The sequence below is a fragment of the Lynx canadensis genome, chromosome A1, assembly GCF_007474595.2.
Source record: "Lynx canadensis isolate LIC74 chromosome A1, mLynCan4.pri.v2, whole genome shotgun sequence".
NCBI lineage: Eukaryota > Metazoa > Chordata > Mammalia > Carnivora > Felidae > Lynx > Lynx canadensis.
Genome location: NC_044303.2, coordinates 166,450,863 through 166,469,417, shown reverse-complemented (window position 1 = coordinate 166,469,417; position 18,555 = coordinate 166,450,863).

The window sequence follows — 18,555 nt, the reverse complement described above, 5'->3', positions numbered from 1 at the left end:
CATGCAGGCTCCAGTGGAACTTAAGGAAGCACAAAGGCAGGATTCCCTCAGAGATGAGCATCTCATGGCAGGTTGGTTAACACGAACTGAACCCAGCTGACACCTCCCTTGTAACCCTCACTGGTATCATCATAACCCCAGCTTTGCAGGGCTGAAATGATGGCACATGATTAAAATAATGACAAATTCATCCCTTTCTTAAAGAACTGTCTCCCTCTTCTTCTGGTTTGAACGTATGCACATACAAAATACTGTTTTCCATGTTGAAGAAGAAAAGTTTTAATGGCTCCTATAGAATAAGAGCTATCAGAATGGAGACAAAGAGGAATGCACTTTGTTCTTTTCTTTCAACTCTAAGAATGTATCTTTAAATGCAGGGGTGGACACAATCTTGGATCCTGAAAAATCAAAATTTGGCAACCCTCCTGTGGAAAAAGACAAAAATTAAAGTATGCAATTTATATAGAATGGGAAAAAGGAAACCTTAGAAATGGCTCATGAAAGGAAGAAGGCACAAAATTTAATTTCATGAATTTCCTAGTAAACCTATTTCTATTTGGTTGATTATTTTGTCCCTTGGCAAAGTCCCACAGTGAGTATATTTTGTCATATTGTTTCTTAATCCTGAACCCCTTATTTAATGGAAGTATTCTTTTTATGTTAGATCGTAAAGTTTTTAGTGTTCTCAAATTTATTCATTTTATAATGGCCCTATCAGATACCAGAGAACCTAGATAGCTTATTAACTCTCATCTGTTTTTCACCATAGAAAATACTTGGAGTAGTAAATAATTTCAATAAAACATGAGGAAATACAGAGAAACTTGGGTGGCTCAGTCAAGTTAAGCATCCAGCTCTTGATTTTGGCTCAGGTCATGATCTTGTGGTTGGTGAAGTCAAGCCACATGATGGGCTGCACTGACAGCTTGGAGCCTGCTTGGGATTCTCTCTCTGCCCATCCCTCACTTGAATTCTCTTTTTCTCAAAATACAAAATTTTGATTTTTAAAACATGAAGAAATGCTAATGTACTTCTTTTGTTAAATTTGTGTCAGGAAAGTATATGCAATTGTGCTAATAATTTTCCAGCACATATACTTCCTTTTCATTTTTAGAATAACTAGAAACTTAAAAAAATATTTTTCTCCTGAGGTATGTAGTCTCATCTCACAGTTGTTAGCTGAACAAAATAAAGAATGTTTAAAATAGAAATCTAGAACACTTGACGGCTTCATGCTTCTCAAATCGAAAGTATGATTATGATCAAGAATTTTCCTCTGAATACTGAAACATATTATTCACTGAAGATGGATAAAATCATTGATTATGTTGAGATTTTTTTAAGTAATCTCCATCTCCATAGAGGGGCTCAAACTTACAACCCTGAGATTAAGAGTCACATGTTATACTATCTGAGCCAGTCATGCACCCCTGTTGAGATTTGGTTGTAGAAAAATGAGTCATGAAATCAGGACTCTATGTAACAAGAATGTCTCTACTGCTACAAATCCAAAAGTTTCCTATTAAAAGGCAAAGGACTGTTAAAAAACTAAATCCTGCGTTTTAAGGATAGATTATTTTTTAACCTCCAGTCTCTTTCTTCATTGACTAGTTTCACCTCCCCAAAAGTAAATTTAAAAATATTTCACATCACTTTTAAAGATATCCATATAATGAAAAGATCATTGTGTATGTATTTTAGGCATTAAAAAAATAATTCCCAGATAGGTTTTAGATATTTGTATGGCAGGATTTTCTTTTACTTCAAATGTACTCAAATAATCACCTGCATCATAATTACTAGATTGCTTGTTAGCTTTTAGTGCCAAGATCTGCTTCCAGCCCAGTGAACTGGAATCACTGGGAGTCAGTCCCATATATCTACATTTAAAAAAATAAGATGTCCAGGGATTTATTGCATACTAAAGTTTATGAATGATCATAAGAACTATAATCTTATTGCATTTTATTAGTAAACACTAAAAAATAATTAATTAATAGTTTCTTACATTTGGCTACAAATACTAAAAAGTGAAAATACCTTTAGTTATTTATTAAAAAATACTTTACCAGAGTCTTGAAGATGTTTGCCAAGCCCCCATCTTTATATTCTTATACAGTATTTGGCAAATTATTTTGTCCCTTGGCAAAAAGCCTTGGGTACATTTTTATCATATCGTTTCAGTTTTTAACCCTTTATTTAATGGACACGTTCTTTTTAAAATCTTACCGGTATTAATGTCCTCAAATTCAACTCATTTTATAATGCCTTATGAGATTCCAGAGAGCCTAAATTATCTAAGATTCTTTATCACTTATGAATTTTGATATGGAACTGAAAAATTGTGTTACTTTATTTTTTAAGGAATGTGACAGATAATTAGTTAATGATTGAAGAATTAGGAATATCTCATAACCTCTACCATGACAGTGTGATAAATTAATAATATTATCATAGGCAAGTAGTGTCATAATTTCTAGACAATGATTTGTGATATTTGACACAGTCTCCCAAGTTTTGATAACATAAATTTAACTATGAAATTTATGGGAAAAATTATGTTTTGAATTAGTTCATATGAACTAATGTTAGTTTCTTTGCCCGATGATAAACCGCAAAGTTATGCATTAGAGTGCTATTTCAAAACTCTCTAGGCATGTTCAAAGCTACCTGTAAATAATATGTGATTCATAGAATTCAAGCAGAATTGTATTTCCTTACCCATCCACATATTATTAATCTAACCATCTTCCCTGTTTCCCATTTTTGCCTTGGCACTTTTAGAGTAAACTTAGATCAAGGATAAAAGTTACCTAAAGGTTATTCAATCACAGATATACATAGATCTAAAACATGGAGAGATCAGTGACCTCCAGGTGGGTCTGTGGTTCACATCCCAAGAGTGAGAAGCAGTGCTGAATGCTTTCTGACAGTTTTAGCCCAGTGTATTCTGTCCTATTGCAGACCCTGAACACCCTTCCTTGGCCAGAGTGACTGCTTCTAGAAAGTAATTTTGGATTGAATTAGAGCTTTCTGAGACAGACAAAACAGACTTTACAGTAGGCAAATTGAATTTCTCTGGTTCAGTGACTTGCTGTGCCACGGCGCCTCTCAAGAAGACTTTCACATTATTGAGAACTGGTAGATTTCCTTGTAAAATAGCCACAGGCTGCACGCACATACTACACAGCTGAGTCTTTGTCTGCCATTTCTCTCAGAAATATTTCTATCTTTCTTTCACACACATACAAAACTATTTAAATGAAGCATGCAAAGAATCGGCATAAACTATTGTCTCCGTCTTTGAGAAGGGTATGTTTCAAGTGGTTACTAATTCATAAAGAGGTCTTGAAGGAAAGGCTTAGCCCAGTACCTGATATTGTGGAAATTCAAAGTATCTTTAATGGAATGAAATGGAAGGATTATTCACTTGTCTCATGTACAACAATAAATGGAGAATTGGAAATATTTGCAGTGATTTGATTAGGAACACTATGTGGTACCAGCTGTTGGAGACACTATTTATCCTAACAGTTTGAAAAGAAATGAGTTTCTTCTTTTTAATTTTCCTTTTAGGAACGTTCCTAAAAATTATAGGCTGACTTAACATAAAACAAAGATGTTACTTTCTAAATATTTTTGTTCAGATGAAGCCAGAAATTTCTATTGAGTGTTCAACATACAGAGGTTGAAACACAGGGTTCTTTGGAGGGGAGAGTATCAGAGGAATTCACACAACTTTTAAATAACTTCACACATTCTGAGTTTCAAAGTTGATTCAAGAATATTTTTATGACTGGGGTGCCTGGGTGGCTCAGTCAGTTAAGTATCCAACTTCAGCTCAGGTCGTGATCTTGCAGTTTGTCAGTTCGAGCCCCGTGTCAGGGTCTGTGCTGAAAGCTCAGAGCCTGGAGACTGTTTCAGATTCTGTATCTCCCTCTCTCTTTCTGCCCAGGCCCCTTGCTCACTCTCTCTCTCTCTCTCTCTCTCTCTCTCTCTTAAAAATAGGTAAACATTTTTTAAAAATTTAAAGAATATTTTTATGATTAAAATAATTCATTATACAGAGAAAAAATTTAATAGACAAGGCAAACATTTTCTTATTCATTCTTAAATTTTTTCTTGATATTGTCTTTATTTCCAAAATACCTCATCTTGCTGATTTTGGAGTCACATTACCCCAAGAGAAGTCTGCTATGTACTTTTCTACATGGCATGAAGTGCCACAGTGTAATTTATACTGTTTTCTCTTATACAGAATATCATTTTATACATCTCAGGTAAAATTTCATGCTAGAAGAAAATAAAATGTCAGGGTCATTAGGCAACGAGGAGCATTCATTCTGACACAGGGAAGAGGTTGCATTTACCCAGAAAACGCAGAGTTCTCTGTGGTAATTCTTCGCTCAGAGGTCCCTTGGGCTTAGAGCCCTAGGAACAGATGTGATCTCATGCCTGGTATAAAGAGAACAGAGCCATGGGCGGAAACACCTCCCTACATCAATGAGGGCGCTTCTGCCAGAAGCAGATTTCTCACCAGGAGAACCCTAAACTCATTGCCAAATTAGAATCTGCCTGGTGAGAAGTCACTGGGCATAAAATCTCCAGTGATTTGGTGCTTGTTCAGTGAGGAAACCAGAAAGCATATGTGAAGAATTCACGAAAGGGCCTGTGTGCATGTGCTGAAGCCACTGGGGGCATCAGGAGGGGGGATCATGTTGGCTTCTCTTCTGAAAACACTTTCTCAGCATATGCTATATTGTTAGAAACCTCTGGCAAAACTAGGATATCTAGAACATATGGGTTGGGAAGGTTGATATGTGCTTTTTCCTTATTCTGTTTGTCTCAGTAGTTATGTTTGATTTTGTTTGGTCAGTCAGGACAATAAGGAAACCATCTGGTCTCAACTCTTCTTTTTTCTCTTAACAGTATAAATAAGACATTAAGAAGAAATTAGAAAATAGACCATAATAATGCTTTATAGATCTATCAAGATTGAAAAGAGTTCTACAAATAAAAGGATTAAGTAAGATAAGATTTATTATAGATGTCTCTTAACCCTCACTTTAAAGAAGTAACACAACATTCAGGACTTTGTCCTAAATTCTAAAGCACTTTGGTATACCCCAAAATTAAAAGCCACATAGAGAATTTGATAGTGATTTATGTATTGATAGGTTATACCATACAATGCTATGAATACATGTTGGCTACCTAGTGTGTTAGTATGCGTCTTAGATGATATTCTGTCAGAGAATAGCTTAAACATTTTATTTTGTTCTGTTTTGTTTCAGCAGCTTTGAGGTCCTGTTCACTGGCTAATTTAACAGCAAAAATTACATTTTTACTGCTTTACATATTAATCAGTTATTTAGAACCTCCCTGCTGAGAAATACCATCATAGCAACAACACCATTTTAATGGAGCAATGCAAAGATACCCTGGAGAATCAATTACAATGAAGGCCTATGAAAAACTGTTTTGTTTTTCATTATTTTATGGGGTTGGGAGGACAATTGATGAGGTAATAAGACCTGAAACATTTCCAGTACTTCACAGGGAAAATAGAGGAAAATTCCATTGCATCAGAATTACTGAAGAGTTACCAGGTTGGAAATGTTGGTCTCTGTGACTGAAAGCTTAGAAGCAGCTTGTGTAGCATATGAAACACCTTAGGTAACAGTAGTGATGCGTTGACTAAATTAGTAGTTCAGTTCCAGAAGTTTGTTTTCAGAAAAAGAATAGTAAATAAAATACTGGGTGACATCAAGTTCAGAATTCTGCACAAGTAAAATTTTGTATCAGAGTTAGTCTGAAGAAAGTTGGCAAATTATCAGAACTGGTCTGAAGAAAGTAATTTTAAAATTAGCTGCTAGGTGTTAGGAATCATAAATCTTCAGTCTGTACTTGCGAATCTTATTTTAATATTTCTTAGTTGGGATTTATTTATCAGTACAGAACAAGACAGTGCAGACCTAACAATATCAATGAAACCCGTGCCTGGAAATGTTTTCCGTAAATGCAACTCACTTCAAGTAATAAAAGAAAAGAATGAGATACGAAGTGTTTTCTGAAGCAATTTTGCAAGACTAAATGCAAGAGAGCTTCCTTTTAATCATGTCTCAACTTACATTTTCAACCCTGTCTCCCAGAAATACTTCTTCTGTCACCTGCTCTTTAAGAGCATATAAATGATTTCTGCTCCTGATCCCCACTTTAAACTTTCTGCTCAAACTAGAGTCCCTTTCCCTTATTTTCACTTGCCCAAAGCATGCTCAACTTTCATGATTGGTACTCCTTTTTTCTTAAAGCATTCCCTAATCCTCCCAGCTGGAAATAATTGGCAAAGGGCACAGTCTGTGCTGTAACAGCAATTTGTAAAGCTCTCAAAATACTTAGCACATTCTGTTTTGTATTACAGATAGGTTTGTACCTCTCTTCAATTTTACTAGACTCTAAACTCCTTGAGGATAAAGATCACATTGCATTCATTCATTGTTCCTAATATGAAACACAGTATCTTAAACTTAGTAGGTGTTTAATATAAGTTTGTATTAATTAGCTAGGTTAATGATCTACTGAAAACTGTATCAAAAAGCATTGTTCCTGTCCAGTTTGCATATTTAAGAACACTTTCTTTAGAAAATTAGACTTCTTAATTTATGGCTAAATCGTATGTGTAAACTGATTAAAATTGCATAACTTTTTCCTCAAAAATCTGTCTGGTCAGTTGAATGAAAGTATGTATATAAAGCACCAAATAGTGCAATTCCCTTTTGGCAAAATGCACCTTCTCCACTGATACAGAAATATGATTATTTTGTAAAGTGAATCACAAATATTAACATTTAATTTTTATCATACTCCTTGGAAATAAAGTGAAAACTAAAATAATATGGTTAGAAAAAACCCACTAATCCAAAATCTGGCTAAATTACCAAATCTGGGACTCATTAATCATTTCTTAGCATAGTTGAAAGCCGCAATTCAATGATGGCTGGAATTAGAGATGATAGGTGTACCTTACATAACAGTGATCAAGAAGGCTATTACTTTAAGATCTAGAGGAGGTGATATGATGCCTCTTGATTTTCAAAAAATTATTTAATGACCGTATCTTTTTATACATTGATTTGTAGATTGCTTCGTAATATATCATTTAAATCTGTGTAGAATTTTGCTGTATGAATTCTTCATTATTGTTTACAAATTCCTAGATATTTGACATTTAATATAGGCAGGAAATCCAAGTTCTTAGTGGCTGTAACACCAGGAAGATTTACCCTAAGTGACCTACATTTACATTATCCTCAACTAAGGTTAAAAATGTGTTGGTTTTGATACTCCTTGCTTTAAGGGGCAGTGGGCTGGCACAAACATTTCCAGAGACTCCAGAGTATTCTGGTGAATAGAAACAACTTCCCACTAATCCTTGGGCTCCCACACACCACCTATGCTTTTTGAAAGGATCTGAAAGAAGGAGTCAGCTGCAGCAGAACATCTCTGTGGTACCTTGAAAGATAAGGAGGTTTTCTTCCCTCCAGGAAGGACAGGGACATTGAATCTCTTACCTTGTATGATTATCTTCATGCAGTTACATTCATATACATACACATATATACTTATATATATATATGGTTCTATATGTTTGTGTGTGTGTGTGTGTGTGTGTATATATATATATATTTATGTTTATATTTGTATATAGAACTATATAGTAAAACTATGTTTCTGGTTATATATATGTTTTGGTTATGTTTTCGGTTATATATAAAATTTTATGTTTTTTGTTATATATAGTAAAATTACATGTTTTGGTTATATATATTTATTATAGTAATCTATAAATCAATTTATAAAAAGATATGGTTATAAAATAGTTTTTGAAAATCAAGAGGCATCATATCACTTCCTCTAGGTCTTAAAGTAATATCCTTCTTTAGCACTGTTATGTAAGATACACGTATATATTTTTTGGGTTTTTTTTAGCATTATTGTTCTTTTGATTTATTTTTGTACAGTCTCATAATTGTTTCATTGGAATGCATTCTTAGATTTGGAATAAGGATGTAGATAGAGGGTCAGTGAAGGGGTATGTTTGCATTGATTTTTATTCTATACATCTTATTGTTTGAATTTATGATTTTATTAAGTGTGCTTTCTGTATTTTTTTTTTTTTTGAGAGAAAGACAGAGAGAGTGAGTGGGAGAGGGGTAGGTGGTGGGGGGGGAGAGAATCCCAGGCAGGTTCTGTGCTTGTCAGCTGCAGTCCCAACAACAGGCTCAAACTCATGAACCGTGAGATCATGACCTGAGCTGGTTGCTTAACTGACTGAGCCACCCAGGTGCCCCACGCTTTGTGTAATTTTAAACAGTTTGAACAAAAAAGGTTTTGTCTGTATTTTGGATTTATGTATTCATCTTTCTTACTTTTGTGATTTTCTGTCTTTCCTCTTGTTTGAGTATGTCATTTAAAAAAAAATTAATGTTTATTTATTTTAGAAACAGAGCATGAGAGGGGAAGGGGTAGAGAGAGGGAGATACAGAATCTGAAGCAGGCTCCAGGCTCCCAGTTGTCAGCAACAGACCCCGACACGAGGCAGGAACCCATGAACCATGAGATCATGACCTGAGCCAAAGTCAGACACTCAACTGACTGAGCCACCCAGACACCCCAGAGTATATCAACATTTTAAATAATATATTTTCAATACATAAACTGTATATTTTGTGGGATAAACTCTATAGTTCATTGGTGAACTTGGTGGCATTCTTCTGGAGATATGTCGGACACTAATTGCTATTCTGGTTTTACCAAGAGGGACTTCAGGAATTTTCTTGGATCAGGCTATGTTTTCACCAAGAATCTGAAGCTGATAGGTCAAAATATTGTTTCTCCTTGAATTTACTGTTTAAGATTTTATACCCTTTGGGAACCTTGGTGAGTCTTTGTTGAGTCATTGTATTATGTATCTTTGTCCATAGTCATTTGTAAAACCTGTCTTTAATTGCTAATATTTAATTGTTTAATGTAGCAATTCCTAAATTCATCCTAATGGTTTCCTACATCTTATTCATTTGGATTTATTTTACTACTACTATTCTTCCAGCTTTTTGTCTGATAGATTACTTTATCTTTTTAACATAACTTATTCAATGAAATTACCTTAGTTATAAAATTTCTTGGCAGTTATACATTTTTCATATTTTATTAATTTTATATTTGATATTATTTTCATCAGTTTCTAAATATTTTTTAGGTACCACTGATTTTATTTCCTTGACCCAGACAACTAAATGAGTTGTTCTCAAAATTTTCCCTTTGTTTTATCATGTTTTATTAATATCTAATGTAATTCATTGTGGTCAGATAATATCATGTGTCATATTACTTTTTTTTAAAGTTTTATAATTTTTTTAATTTTGTTTATAAATGCATACCACTTCACCGATGTCTCCCAGTCTTTCTTCTTAATATATTTAAGTATCATTGTACTTAATACTGTCAGTTTTTGTAATGCTTCTCAGATATTTTTAAGTCATGCATCTCTCTTTTCTCTGTATGGAATGAAGCATCTCTAATTCTCACAAATTTTTATCATTAACTCTGGTCTGTGAATGGGTAACTGAGGCTCATATAGTTTGAACTTTTTGAAGTGAACATTGGTTATGTTTGAGATAATTGGGAGGAGATCTCCTGCCTGACTCCAAAGCTCTGCTGTCATCCAAATCCGTAGGGTTTTTTGGGAGGACCCCGGAGTTGACAATACACAAAGCGGTTAATTTGGATGGAAGAAGAAGGAATAGATCATTTAATAGGGTATCAGGATGAATGAAAGAAACTCAAGTATTCCAAAATGTTGGTACTATATGCATATGAATGTCAACAGGGAAAAAACTGAGCTCTTTCAAATATGTGAAATTATGAGAGAGAAGCAAACAGAATAGAGAGCCCTGGTTTTTCATATATATTCTCCTTCCTCTGTGTTTAGAAAAATGGTGGCATATGGAAGGAGTAAATTATAATCCAGAAAAACAAAAAGACATTGAACACGGTGGGGAAAAGATCTGTGGCATCAAACTTATCTTCTAAAATATCTAAGTATCTTGGGGCACCGGGGTGGCTCAGTCATTTGAGCGTGGACTTTGGCTCAGGTCATGTTCTCTTGGCTTGTGGGTTCAAGCCCCACCTCAGGCTCTGTGCTGACAGCTCAGAGCCTGGAGCCTGCTTCAGATTTTGTTTCTGTCTCTCTGCCCCTCCCCCACTCACACACTGTCTCTTTCTCTCAAATATAAGTAAACATTTAAGAAAAATTTATAAAAAAAATCTAAGTATCTTCATTTCAGAGGCAAAGATGGGTAGTCAAAAGTACCATTAAGGAATGAAAATAGATTTAATCATACTCAACATCTTATTATAAATATATGTGTTTTGTTTTAATACATTATTTTGATAAGGACATATTTTCCTGTGTATTTGTTTCTTTTATTATTATCTTATGCTTTTTGTCAAAAAATGTTTTTGATTAGTCTTTACCACGGGACTTTTTTTTTAGATCACATGGATTCATAAAGTTGAGAAGGAATATTGAATACTTAATGTGACCATAAAATATTTCATTTCAGTTACAAACATATGTGCATTGTTTAAAAAAAAATAAATGGTAGAAAATGATACATCGTGAACAATAACAGAATGGTTTTCTGTACCCTCACAATATCTAACTGCCTGTAGATAAACCTGTATTTAGAATTTTGTATCTTTAAATGTCAGCAGACCTAACCATTGTGGTGGATTGTTTTCTTATGCTTGTGGAAAGTAGATGGAATAGCCTCACCAAAACAAAACAAAATTAAAAAAAAAAAAAACAGGCACCAAATGTGAGAGAGAAATGTGGGTGGAGGGCAGCATGAATAATAGTGTAAAAGGTAAGGTAGTGGAGAACATAGTTTAATTCACAGAGGCCTTCTCTCTACAGAGGTGCCAGGATCCCACACAGTTGTGCTTATTCATTTCCTGGCTACTGCCCAATTTGTTGGTTTTTGAATCATGGAGAATGTTGACCCCTAGGAGCACCTCTCTCAATGAGAACTATCTCACGTATCATGGGTGAGAATTATTCTGTGCACTTTGAAAGTGCTTTATATACCCTTTGCCTGGAAACTGTACCATGGTTTTCTTCTAACATGGGTGTGTTGTCCAAAAGAGTCTGGCTGGTTAGAGTAAACGGTTCTAAGTATAATATGAGTCCTCATATTCCCCAGACTTTTGTTTATTTATTTAGCATCACTTAGAGTGCCTCCTGTTTTTTTGCAGCTGAACAGTTTTTCTGGGATAACCATTGCAAATGAGATCTAGAGTCTCCCCGATCCCTTTAATTCTCAGACTTTAGAACAAAACTTCATGGGTAATAACCAACTACAGTGATAAATTTTTGAGTTGACATCAATATGTATAATGTCCTGAATATGTTAACCTAAGTATATTTCTGTCTTCCTGTATTTTGGTATGCCTGAATCAAGGCAGAGGTACTTCTTGGCTTAGAAATGAATTCATGACATAGCTTTGTTCAAATTCTACTGTAATGGGGTATTAGCTCCTAGATTGCTGCTTTTCCGAAGTTACTGGAGCCGGGGCTATAGATGTGTATATTGAAGAAATCCCTAGAGCCATAAGCATTCTTCTGTTATGATAATGTTACCATTAGTCTTGATTGCTTTTGACAATGGTTACAGAATTGCCCAAAGCAAGAAGTTTAGTTTTGTTCACATTTTCCCCCTTAATTTGGGAGAGTGTTTTTATTTCACTTTTATTTGAAATGAGTTCCTGTGCTGTTATTATGGCATTTTATGTGGCTTGTCATTGTAGTAATCAATTTTATATTTTCTTCACGCCAGTTCAACATTCTGCTCTTGACGAGCACTTTGTCATATTTACTAGGGTTCCTGTCATACATAGGAAAACGCTTCCTCTATTTGTCTCCTAAATTTTCTTTTTCCCTTGTTAGTAATTTTGCTATCTCTATATCAATGTTCTGGCTGGTTGCAATTACAAGTTTTCCCAGCTGGGAGCTTGTAGTATTTTCTCAGTCTCTGCAACATGCTGATCTATTCTGATATGAGTTCCAATTGTTTCACCTCCGTGTTCTGCATTTTTACCGTGCATTGTTGAAAAAGAACTGTCGAAATTTGAAGCGGTGGAAGTTTTCTTTTTTGTGTATTTCATCTGAGACAAACTTTGTGTTGCTTAGATATCTTCCCAATGAGATGAATTCTTTTAGGCTGAACTCTTGGAATTGCTGCTTCGAGATTCTCATTCAAGTTTAATCTATTAAAATGTCAAAGGCAAACAATGATTAAGTTCAAATCCTGAATGAGAAAGTAATTGTCCCTGCCCTTGGCAACAAACATTAAAAAGATTCTTACTTTGTATTTGGTAATTGTGAAGATCTGTGTGGGTGAGTGCACACATGCATGTGGGTACGAGTTCTCCATTGAGACCAGAGTCTTAATTTTTGCCACAGATTGCTACCATTTTCTTGTCTATTTTTTTTCCAAAAGAAAAAAAAAATTGACAGTGAAGGTGTTCCTCTAGGAAAATGACTCTAAGTTTGCAAATCAAAATCACCTGGATGGTTAGTTAAAGCACAGAGGTTTTGTAGGTCTAGGGTGGAACTCAAGAATTTACATTTCTAACAAATTTCCAGGTAATGCTAACTTTGCTGGTCAGGAGACCAAATTGCTCTAAACAATAAGGCATTTGATTTAATGGGTCTTAAGTTTCTAAGTCAATACCTCTCATATCTTTTTAGAATATTATTTGAATGCCCCTTTAGACTTGATGGCAACCAATGGAAGGACAGCACCAGCCATAAATTACTAATAAATTCAAAATTCAAGAGTGCAAAAAATTTAATTATATACACAAAAACACACACACACTCCTCTTCTATGAAAAGTTTATATATTTGGATGATTCGACTTAAACATTTATTTCTGATACATTGAAATGACAAAAGATTTTCCTACTGTGCTCCAAAACATTACTTTAAAAACCATACAGAAAAAAGCATATGAACAACAATAGAAGGAAACTTTAATAGCCTAATTTGAAATGACACTGAAGCAAGTTTGATTTTCTACTCAGTGGCTTTTAGTTTTGAAGTTACCAAAATTTGATTGATAACCCAGTTATAAATACTTTTCAGATGTGATTAGGGAAAGTCTGACAGAAAAGTTCTATAGCAGAAAGGTAAATAAAATATAGGTTTTCTATGAGTATATTTTAGAGGCTAAAGAGATAGAGAAGTAGAGGCAATTTTGTAGAATAATAAGAGATCCACAATTATCATTATATGTAATAAATTTAAACTAGTTAAACCAGCCATTAAAATGTTAAAATGAAATATAAAAACTGTTTTAAAAGCATAGTTAAACCACTGAATTCATAACGTTATTTACGGTATGATTTTGGTTGTAAATACTTGTATTTTCATGTTAATATGAGAAGCAATATCTTGGGGGTGTTGGAATGGGGGTGAAAGGTCTTGAAACAGTGTTTGAATAACAGAAAAGCGTCAGTTTTCTGGTTTGGGTCGTTTCATACATTTCAAAAGCCAGGCATACAAAGTATTTGTTGTAATTATTTCTACTATTCTTTAATTTGTTTTCAATCCTTTAGTATCTAATATTTGTATTTTATCTGAACTGAGATAAAATTGATATACAATAAAGTAGATAAATTTAAAATGTAATTTGATTAGTTTTGATACATGTATAAGCCTGTGAAATTGGCAAAAAAAACCACCATAATTAACATACTCCTCATCCCTCGAAATATATCCCGCCCCTTTGTAATCCCTCTCTCTCTCCTTCCCTAACACTCTTCCCTGTCCCCAGGAAACCACAGATCTGCTTTCTGATACTGTATGTTAGATTGCATTGCCTCTAATTTTATATCAGTAGAATCACTCAGTATGTACATTTTTTAACTGTTTCTAAAATTAAGTTAATTATTTGGAGCTTCATTCACATTGTAACATTTATTCAGAAGCTTTTTTAGAGCACCTTCCAATTCATTCTCATCCTTCCCACCACTATACAGCATAAAGAGAGAAAAAGGAAGTTGTGTTTGCTGCAAATCCATTTTTCATCAATATCTACAAAAGCAATATAACCGAAGCTGAATTATAACATCTATTTTCTCTCACCTCACATCCTTTATGGGGAAAAAAAATCCCCAGCTTCCTCTTCAAAACTCCACCGTTACTGGAAACCAGTTCCCTAATGAGACTTGGAGAAAGGAATAGAGTAAGAGAGATTCCCTGAAATACTTTTCTTAAGACAAGCCCTGCCTGAAAATAAAACATCTGGAATAATATATCAAACACAAGATGAAGTGTACCCACAATACAATATAATTACAGGATAACTATTCAAAATATACATAGCGCTCACATCTACCCTAGCCTTCCCTGACTTTCTTTCCCTTCCCAAATCCCTTTTCCTTAGTGCTCTAGGTCTGGTCTCCAGACACTGCACCTTAATTCCCCTACACTGTGTTTCCTGAGATGTTTGGTGAGGGAAAACTCTGATAAGGAATGTTAAAACTGTGGCAGAGTGAAATGGGAATGCCAGAGAATTTCTGGATGAATTTCAGAGAGTAGAAACCCTTGAGATTGGTTCATTACAGAATCCTAAATCAAGCTTTTTGTGACTCAAATCATTTTTAAGAAGAGTAAAACAAGTGGCCTGATATGTAGCTCATTGTGTAGTTTTAAAGTTGTGCCTGTTGCTAATTTAAACCTAATATGCCTATTTTTTACTTTTTAAAATTATTTTTTTTTATTTTTAGAGAGAGAGAGAGGGCACTAAAGTGAGGGGACAGGTAGAGGGGGGGAGAGAATCCCAAGCAGGCCCTGCACTCAGCGAGGAGCCCAGTGTGAGCTCAGTCTTACCACTGTGAGATCATGACCTGAGCCATCAAGTGTCAGGTGCTTAACTGACTGAGCCAACCAGGTGCCCCTATCCCCATTTTTTTTAAATTAAAGTTTATTTTTCAAAGAAATTAAATGTTTCCATAGAATTTTGTTCTTGTATAAAAGTGCAAAGTGCACAGATAAAGTAAATGTTCAAATAAATGAAGTATTTTATGAATATAGCTTTGTCATTTTATGTGTATTACCAGTTAATCCCAGTGTGAAAATGATCAAATTTACAAGGTATGTGATTTGTGGACAAGTACATAGCAAATCAGGGAAGGAAACAGAATTATGATTCTGTGATTGTATATGTAGTCATTGAGGTATACACTTTCAATCCTACTCTCCGTCTAGTGAGCAATGATGACAAGCACTGAGAACTACCATCATTTATTCTAGGTCTCTATCTATCTATTGATTCATCTATCATTTCTTTCTAAATGATAGGTTACCCAATCGTTCCATTAGAAACGCTTCAAAGTTTTTGGAGTTTTGAGTTTGAGCCTCTCTTTATAGTATTTTAAGTATTATAAAGTATAGTACTTTATTGCTGAAAGGCTCTAGGACACACTTAAGTACAAAAGGATAACGTATTTTCTGGCTTCCTATTGAAACAGTTTGTTAGAGCATGGATATAGAGATACCCTATCATATTCATACTTCATGGCGGGGCAGGGGCTTCACATTATACTTTATTTGATAATGCCCCCGAAAGCTGGGCAGTAAGTACACTGCATGTGGGGTTATGTAACAACTCTCCCACAGTTCTCTATGCCTCCATTCATAGCCACAATGTCAGGTGCTTTCTTTTTTTTTTTTTTTTCCCTACTGTTATCAGCAGTCATTACACACTCTGACATGTTTAATCCAAATGACTCACTACTTCTCACAATCGAAGAATAACAGAACAATATGAAACATCGTAAAACATAACATCATCTCTTCCTATTTCATTATGTATTCTCCTTGTAACAGGTTGGCCAAAACATCCCTTCAATATGATTAGATAAGTGAAGAAATTATATTAGATTCAGTTCCCTGAAAGACCATCTACAGTAAATATAGCAGTGGGTTTCAATTTAAATTAAAATTGATTGTATGCTTATTGGTTCTTCTAAGCTTTGGAACTGGAAAATTAAAAATTCACACGTAGCAATTTTGATTTGCTTCTGAGAAAAAGTTCTTGATTTAGTCACCCAGCAGGCTACCAAAAGGTAAATATAAAAGTGGAAAAAATATAAAAGTATTTTGTTTGGGAGATTATTATCTTAGTTGTGTCGAAAAAATTGAAAGCAGTCACTACCTCTGGGCTTCTTAAACAATTATATCATAAACTTCTAGGTGTTGTTGTTATGGTTGAACACAACATTAAGGCTAGCATATCTCCTGCTTTTCTGGAGATTGCTTTAGTGTACATATGTTATCCCAGTGTAAATTTCCCAGTTTCTGAATTATCCAGATGGATGATAATTTCTATTGTCATCTAAACATGTTATAAACTGCAGTCTTAGCTGCATTCCAGTACAAGCCTCAAATACTTGCTGGCTGGACTATTGCTCCTTTATATAAAGGTGTTTTTTCAAGTGGTGAACTGGGAGGAAACACCATAGAATTTAAATCACATAGAATTACATTTGAATTTTGTAAAGACAAGTTTCGAAATGGTATTTAGGACCTTGAAGTTCTGTGATTATAGTTGAATAACTAGTTTTGATTCAATCGTAAATTTAAGCAGACAATGGATGAAATGAAATTTGTCTTTAGCATCAGATCTGTACAGTCATATTTGGTGACCACCTGACCATCTCTGTTTAAAACTAGGTTTTTGAAATTTATTCATATATGTTTGTGATGAACATACAAAATGGACAGGAAGGAAAATAAGAGCTCTACCTCAGAGTAATGTGTAATTAATTAGAAGCAAAAAAGACTTAAGAATACCAAAATAAAAAAAAATGTCACACCCAGTCCATCCTCAGAAATCTAGAGGAACTTTATCAAAATATTTTATAATAATTCTGAAGAGTAATAATACAAACTAATACCTGCTGGGTACTTATGACATACCAGGCCCTCTACTAAATCTCACCCCCCAAAATATAGTTTGTACCTTTATTTTTTTCATATTGCAGATGATGAAACTGAGGGATTAACATTTTCATTGTTTACTAGCAGTAATGCTTTTAGAAGGCAGTGGAGCAAGGACTTGAATCACGTGGTCTCACTTCAGAGACCGAACTTGAACCACTACCAGGTACTCAAAAGAACAACTGTGTCATGTGTTCCACAGGCTAATGAAAACCTAGTTATGTGAAATTGAGAGTTACATAACTTTTATAATGCCAAATTTACCAAAAGTCCACAAATCATCATTTACCTAAACATTTCCATAATTGGGTCTGGATATTAACATGAGATTCATTGGTGTATATTTAACAAATTTATCTTTTCCTCTTAAGAATCACAAGGTTAACACACACTCTGACCTAAAAATACTTCACCTCATTCTTCATGATTCCTCAGATATTATAGATAATGATTCATAAGTTGTATTTAAAAATACTGGAAAATAATACCAAGTGAGTTATTATGTCAGTGCTATTCCCAATGCTTGACATATATCATTAATTCGCACTGGAACCTTATGAAGTGAGTACTACAGTTATCCTAACTTTTATAGATAAATTACCTGTGATTTTTGGGACTTGGGGAGAATGTCTAGGTTCTCTTTATTATTGGAACTAATATGAATGTTAGAACTCTTTCAAAACTTTACATATATTATTTCATTTAAATTTCAAAAGAAACAGGGCACCTGGGTGGCTCAATGAGTTTAGCATATGACTCTTGATTTTGGCTTGGCCATAATCCCAGGGTTGTGGGATCAAGCCTGGTGTCAAGCTCCATGCTCAGCATGGAGCCTTTGTAAGATTCTCTCTTTCCCTTTACCCCTTTCCCTTGTTTGCATGCTCTCTCTCTCAAATATATATATACACACACACACACACACACACACACACACACACACACATATACACACATATACATGATTTAGGTAACATTACAACTGATTATTTTTAATTATTCCAGGAACATAGCATATAAAAAATATGGACACATAGAGAAGTATAATTCCTCTCTTTCAGTATCAACTACCTAGAATGTCAATTCTTTCTTTCCAGTATTAGTTCTGTAACTTACAGTGTAACAACTATTATCATTCTCAGAAATAACCAAAACATAATGATGTGATTTAATAGCCTCATTCTAATTTATTTAATAATCTTTTATCATCAGTCTTAAGCACCAGTCCAATCTACTCTCTCATTTTTGTTGTTTATCTTCTCGATTTTAATGTAAATTTAAAAGCCTAATTTGTTTTCTTTGAACATTTATTGCACCCCACACAACTCACCACATTCTAGGATTTATTTTTCTGCTCAACCTTATTAATTGGTATCACTATTATATTATGGGTTATTAAAAACAATATTAATAAGAGCAGTGTCTTCTGTACCTGCTGTAAGCCTGATTCTCACAACAAATGAGAAGGAAGAATCAATTTGCTAGAACTG